General features: G+C 44.1%; 1 protein-coding gene across 1 annotated transcript in view; it reads left to right on the top strand.

Moving 5' to 3' along the window:
* The first annotated feature begins 1,112 nt into the window (after positions 1-1,112).
* Positions 1,113-6,000, top strand: part of LOC138292818 (flavin-containing monooxygenase 5-like) — a 373,180-nt gene continuing 368,292 nt past the window's right edge. The window contains exons 1-2 of the mRNA XM_069231613.1: positions 1,113-1,132; positions 1,219-1,398. The gene's annotated coding sequence lies outside the window, so the exon portion shown is untranslated. The remainder of the gene's footprint in view (positions 1,133-1,218; positions 1,399-6,000) is intronic.

The raw sequence follows: 6,000 nt of genomic DNA, 5'->3' as shown, positions 1-6,000 counted from the left end.
TTCATCAATTGTGCAACCTCAGCTATTTCAAATAGTAAATTGTTTGTTTCTGGGATTGCCCTAAAATCTTAGATATCAGCAATGCTGAAAAAATGTACGAGTGACACAGTTTGGTGCAATTTTAGTTCTTTCAATCTTTCCTTAGTATCTAAAAGATTTTGTCACCCAACTGCAATAGTTACTTGAATTAGCAGGCTGACTGGAATACGAACATATTTGGTTTATGCCTGGTAAAGGGTTCCAATCAAAACTTCTAGTAGACCTGGATAACTGTGACTCTCAAATGATGCCACGAGTGTCTGCACTGTAAAGTCATTGTATCTATCAACGGTATTTGACATTGCAAATCATTTTGTGGCGCTATCTCCTGGAGTTTGGCCTATCCATCTCATCATTTCTATTAAATTGATCATTCCTATATTGACACGTTTTTTTAACTTTTCCTTTGAGTATCTAGGGTGATAGATGGTGGTGTCGCCAAAGGCTTCCTCACTCTCTGACCTTTGGGTGTTTAATGGATGATCCACTGCAAAATCTTTCAGACCACTGCAACTAGAAAAAATGAAAGTTGGTGGATTCTTTAAACTGCAATGCCAATGGACGTCATTAATGACAAGTGATGTCATTCATAGATATTTTAGCGTTAAAAATAATCATCACACCACTTCAAGTCCAAACGCCAAAAATAAGGTATTGGCTGTTCAGCTGTACTTGAAAGTAGATCAATAGCTGTAGAGGAATCCCAGCTTAGTACTGGAGGACAGGTTTAGGGTACTGAAAAATGAGACATTCTGGAGGTAGTTTATTACTGCCCAACCTGTTGGGTGATGCAGCTTATGTGACAAGTGTACATCAAAACAGTAATTATTAAAGCAGGTGATACAGGCCTGAGGGTTTAAGCGTAGGTGTGGCTTTGCTGACACATCACTTCAAATGGAAGTAATGGCATTTGCTGTCCATTTAGGTGTGGGGTTGAGAGGTGCCTCTGTGTTTGGTATTTTGAGACGCGATGCTATAAGCCAAGTACCCGGAAGTTACGCAGCTCTGGTTTTACACGCCGAAGGACTGAGTCTGTACACACGGCTGTCATACGCCTTACAGTGGCAGGCAGACCTCGAAGCCACGGACTCAGGTATAAGCAGATGACATGTCTACCTTTTGTCTTAGGTTAATTTTTATCACAACTACTGCTTGAGCGTCACGTTTTTTTATCCTTAGAGCGACTTAATGCCTGCTCTGCTGTCTGAAAGAATTTGAAAAAGTCTAATTCTGACATCGTTGGACTTTTAGCCTAATCTATGGAGTGAGGTTCAAGCAGCGATTCATAAATTGCTGAATCATACTTTTCCACGCCGGGAGCCTTCATCTGTCACTAAGTTCACCTTTCATACCAACCAGGTAAGGTAAATGAAAGAGAGCAAACTACTTTGTGGACTTCAATATGAATTGATTTGGGCACGTTTTAAAAAAATTATATATGTATATTTACTTTATAACTATTTCTATAAATCTGTATACTATAAGGCTCCCCCTTCTCACCCCCACCCCCCAGCGCCTTGAGACCCTCACAGGTGAGTAGCCGCGTTCTACAAAAACTGATTGATTGATTTATTGATGGTTATATATCAGTCACACATGGATACATATAAATATTTTTCACTAAAAAAACAAAGGTTACAGAGACGTTATAATTAGGAAATAGAATTTAAAAAAAAACCTTAGAAATTCACTGAAAAAACCTTAGGGCACGAGCTATAGTTACTTGAGATAACTATAGCTATTACTGGTGAATTTCTGTGGTTTTGTGTATGTAAAATCTGAACCTAACTATAACATCCCTGTAACCTTTGTTTTTAGTCAATTTGTAAGGTTTTTAAATTTTATTTCTTAACTAGAAAGTCCATGTAACCTCTGGTGTTTTAGTGAATTTCATCGTTTTTTAATATAATTTATACTACAATGTGCAAGTGGGTGTGTGAGAGGCTGTAAGGGTGTATAAGTGTGTGTGTGATTAGTTTTGTGGGTGTATGAGTGTTTTTTTGGTGTCTGTGAGTGGGTGGATGACTGTCTTTATGGGTGTATGAGTGGGTGTATGAGTGGTTGTGTGGGTGTGTGAGTGTGTGAGTGGCTGTGTGGGTCTGTGAGTGGTATTGTGGATCTGTGAGTGGGTGTGTGAGTGGCTGTATGGGTGTGTGAGTGGGTGAGTAGGTGTGTGGGTCTGTGAGTGGGTTTATGTGTTATTTAAATTGGGGTCTGTATCCACGGACCCATCGTGGATCCGCGGAACCTAGCGCGTTCAAAAAAACAATTTTTGGACAATTTCTTGCCTATGAGGAGTCTCTCACTGACCCTCTTCTTTCACTTTTAAATTTTATTTGCCTCCATGGGAACACAGTCTCGATGCACAAAATGGCAGCCACAACTTTCCTCTCAGGTTGCCCGCCAGTAGGTTTTCTATCTATCTATCTATCTATCTATCTATCTATCTATCTATCTATCTATCTATCTATCTATCTATCTATCTATCTATCTATCTATCTGTCTATCTATCCATCCAGAGGTGGCTCGAGGTGCGCAGAAGGGCTGGGGTGCTGCGTGGGGGGGAATGGGGAAATAAAAATTAAATTAACTAAAAAAAAAAAAAAATCACTTACCTTATCACCGCCGCACCACGCTTCTCTCCTCTGTGGGCTGCAGGCAGGCACAGGCTCCCAGCCTGCCCTGTGGCCAATCCTGACGCTGCTCAGAGCAGAGTCAGCATTGGCTGGGAACGCCCAGCCAGGACGCTCTCAGGCAACTGTGTTGCTGGGCTGGAGAGAGCCTACTGCGCATGTGTTTTTGTCCAGCCCAAGACACACATGCACTCTGAACTGCTTGTCACCCCCGTGGCTCGTCCCTTTTACTAAAAAACAATAATAAACATGGTTTATTATTATTTTTTAGTAAAAGGATTTCAGCTGCCGCCGCTGGCAGGGGTGCAACGCTCCTCTGCCCAAATGGAGGAGCAGCCCCTGTATCTATCTATCTATCAATCTATCTATCTATCAACTACTATCACACTAGTATATACATGGATAAATATCAGTTCACAAGATATTTATAAACTTTGTAACCTGGGGACGTGTTATTCTACTTCTAATTGGGTTGAATGGGCTGCAATCTGCAAGTCTTAATACTGAGCAAGTAGGTGATCTATACCAACATTAAATTCTCTTCAGCCTATAAACCCCACAAAAAATCCAATAGGTGTGGTACTAGAATACTGTTGTCAGAACATCACCTGGCCTTAAAATAGTGTCCTAAATACTGTCTACAAAAGTATTGTCCCATTGAAGTTCAAATTAAAAAATCTACACCCAACCTGATTATATTTTAGCAAACATAGGCCCTCATTACAACATTGACGGTAACTACCGCCTACCGCCATGGTGACGGGCGCCAACATACCGCCACCGTGGCTACCAGCCGTCTACAAGTGTCTTGACCGCCGACGGTATACCGCCAAAATGCTGGCAGAACACCGCCGGTGGTCATGGCGGTGGACAGTGGTAAGGCGACGCTGCTGACAGCAGCACCGCCACGCCAGCAAAACACCGCCGACCGTATCATGACCAATGATATGGCCTGGTGGTATTTTTCTGGCGGATGCTGCTGTTGACAGCACTGCCGTGGACTGTCTCCAGCCGGAGGACCCCCTGCAAGGAGGTAAGTCGGGTACTCTGACAGGAGAGGGCGGTGAGGGTTGTTGTGTGTATGTGGGGGGTGTGTGTGTATGTTTTGGAATGCGTGCATGTGGGTTTGAGTTGCGCTGAATGCGCATGTGAATGAGTGATTGTGAGTGTTGTGTGTTGTGAATGCATGTGTGTGACAAGGTATGTTGGTGTGTGTTGCGGTGTGTGGGTATGTATGTGGGCATGCATGGGTGGTGGAGGGTATGCTTGTGTGCATTTGTGTATATGGGTACGAGTGCGGGTGTGTATATGTGCGGGGGCAGGAGAGGGAGGGGGGATGGGGTAGGGCTCTGGGGAGTGGGAGGGGGGAAGGAGAGACCCCTATCAGTGCCAGGGAAGGGATTCCCTGGCTGGCACTGATAGTGCCTACCGCCATGGTTTTCGTGGCAGTAACTTTGGCATGAAAACCATGGCGGTAGGCCGGGTCGTAATCCCGAGGGTGGGATTGTGACGGCCACCGGGCTGGAGACCGAAGTCTCCAGGCAAGCGGCCGTTACCACCCTGGCGGTCGGTGTGTTAAAGTGGCGGTCTTTGATGGTGGCTACCGACAGGGACAAAATCCCATTTTTTTCACCGCCGGCCTGTTGGCAGTATTAACGCCGCTTTAACACCGACCGCCAGGGTTGTAATGAGGGCCATAATTCAGAATAGGATATATATGTCAAACAATATTTCTGTAAGTTTTCTGACATACAACCCATATTCTTGACTTCTCCTCTTGCATTAAATCTGATTTAGTTGTCTTATCTCCTGGGTTGCTTTCCCAATATTCAATCTTCTTTTTTGTCCTATAGTAATTTTTTTTTGTAGGTTTAATATTTCTCTTTTTCAAAACAGAATATGAAACAGTTAAGACATTCCCCAATCCAAGTCTTCTCCACCATGTCACAATAATTCAAGGAGCCATACATGTAAATGAGGTATAAAACACCCTCAAACAAGCCACATTTCACACAAGCAAGGGGCAGGGGATGATTCTATCTGCAGGAAATATCAAATATCCCATGCTTATATGGGCCACTCCAATCCACATGGCAACCCCTTTGTGCTCCTATCAGTCCACCAAGATCTTTATGTGTTTCTGAGGGCAACCACAGGACTCAAAGATTAGTAGCTGTAAAGCCATTTACTGATCCAGACAATGGGCCCACGTTTCGAGAGAGGGACATATTGCACCACCCCAGTGTTTGGCGATGTCTCTCTTCACAACCAACAGCCCGAAGTGAAGGATAGCCATCTTGTACATGTTAGACTTAACATCTACTGTAATATGGAGTAGGGTGAATCTAGGCTCAGGGACCATCCCAACACTCCGCCCAACGTCAATAACACCCCACACCTGAAGCACCGTACGACTGAAAAAGACACAATAGTTTGTAAGACATTACCCTAACTTTACCCCCAACGAACACAATTGGGTGACGGGCCACACCCACATTTCCACAACTTCACCTTTACCATCCCCTGGAGCATGGCCCAAGTACTGCTTCCTTGCCCAGTGTTCCCCCACTGCTGGTGCTTTTGGAGCTACTGTTTTATTTCACTTGCAGCACTCTATAAGAGCACATGTGTTTGCACACCATACTCCCCTTATTTGTTGCTTGTACCTGTCCCCTCCTGTGTTGCTGCTTGCCCCGTCGTTGATGCTTGCCTTGTCAACCCCATCTTCCTGCACTGTTACATGCCTTGTCCCCCCTGCCACTTTCTGCATTGTTGCTTATTACCCTCATGCATTGTTGCTTGTCTCATTCCTCCCGTTCCATTTCACATTATGTCTTGTCCTGTTCATCCTGCTGCCCACCTGCATTGTTGCTTTACCTGTCCTTCCCTCTCCTCCTACTTTGTGGCTTGTCTCGTCTGTACCATACCCTTTCCACATTGTTGATAGTTTACTCCTATCTTTTACTCTTGTTGTTATATGTCGTCCCAGAGCCAAGAAGCTTTGAGGTTTATGCTCTGTAAGGAAATTAAATTACGGATACACATGCAGAATACCCACACATCAGTTTAGTGCCTAAGCCAGATTTTTCATAAAACCTTTCCTTGTAAACCACTTTTCCCTTTTGGGATCCAGGCCACTCCAAAGAGAACCTTGTTTAAAAACATAAAAGTCTGTCAGATGGATTTATCACATCTCTACATGCCCTGCAGGTCTGATGTTCTTCAGCAGTGCTGGGAATGTCTTAGCAGCTCAGACAAAATGTGAAGAGTCGGGTTATCGTTCGCCAGAAGCCAGTGTTCTAGGCATTCTTGCTTCTGTCATTCCTCT

Source organism: Pleurodeles waltl, chromosome 4_2, assembly GCF_031143425.1.
Source record: "Pleurodeles waltl isolate 20211129_DDA chromosome 4_2, aPleWal1.hap1.20221129, whole genome shotgun sequence".
In the NCBI taxonomy this organism is placed as follows: Eukaryota; Metazoa; Chordata; class Amphibia; order Caudata; family Salamandridae; genus Pleurodeles; species Pleurodeles waltl.
Note: the sequence above shows the minus strand (reverse complement) of the source record. Positions and strands in the feature narration are given on the sequence as shown.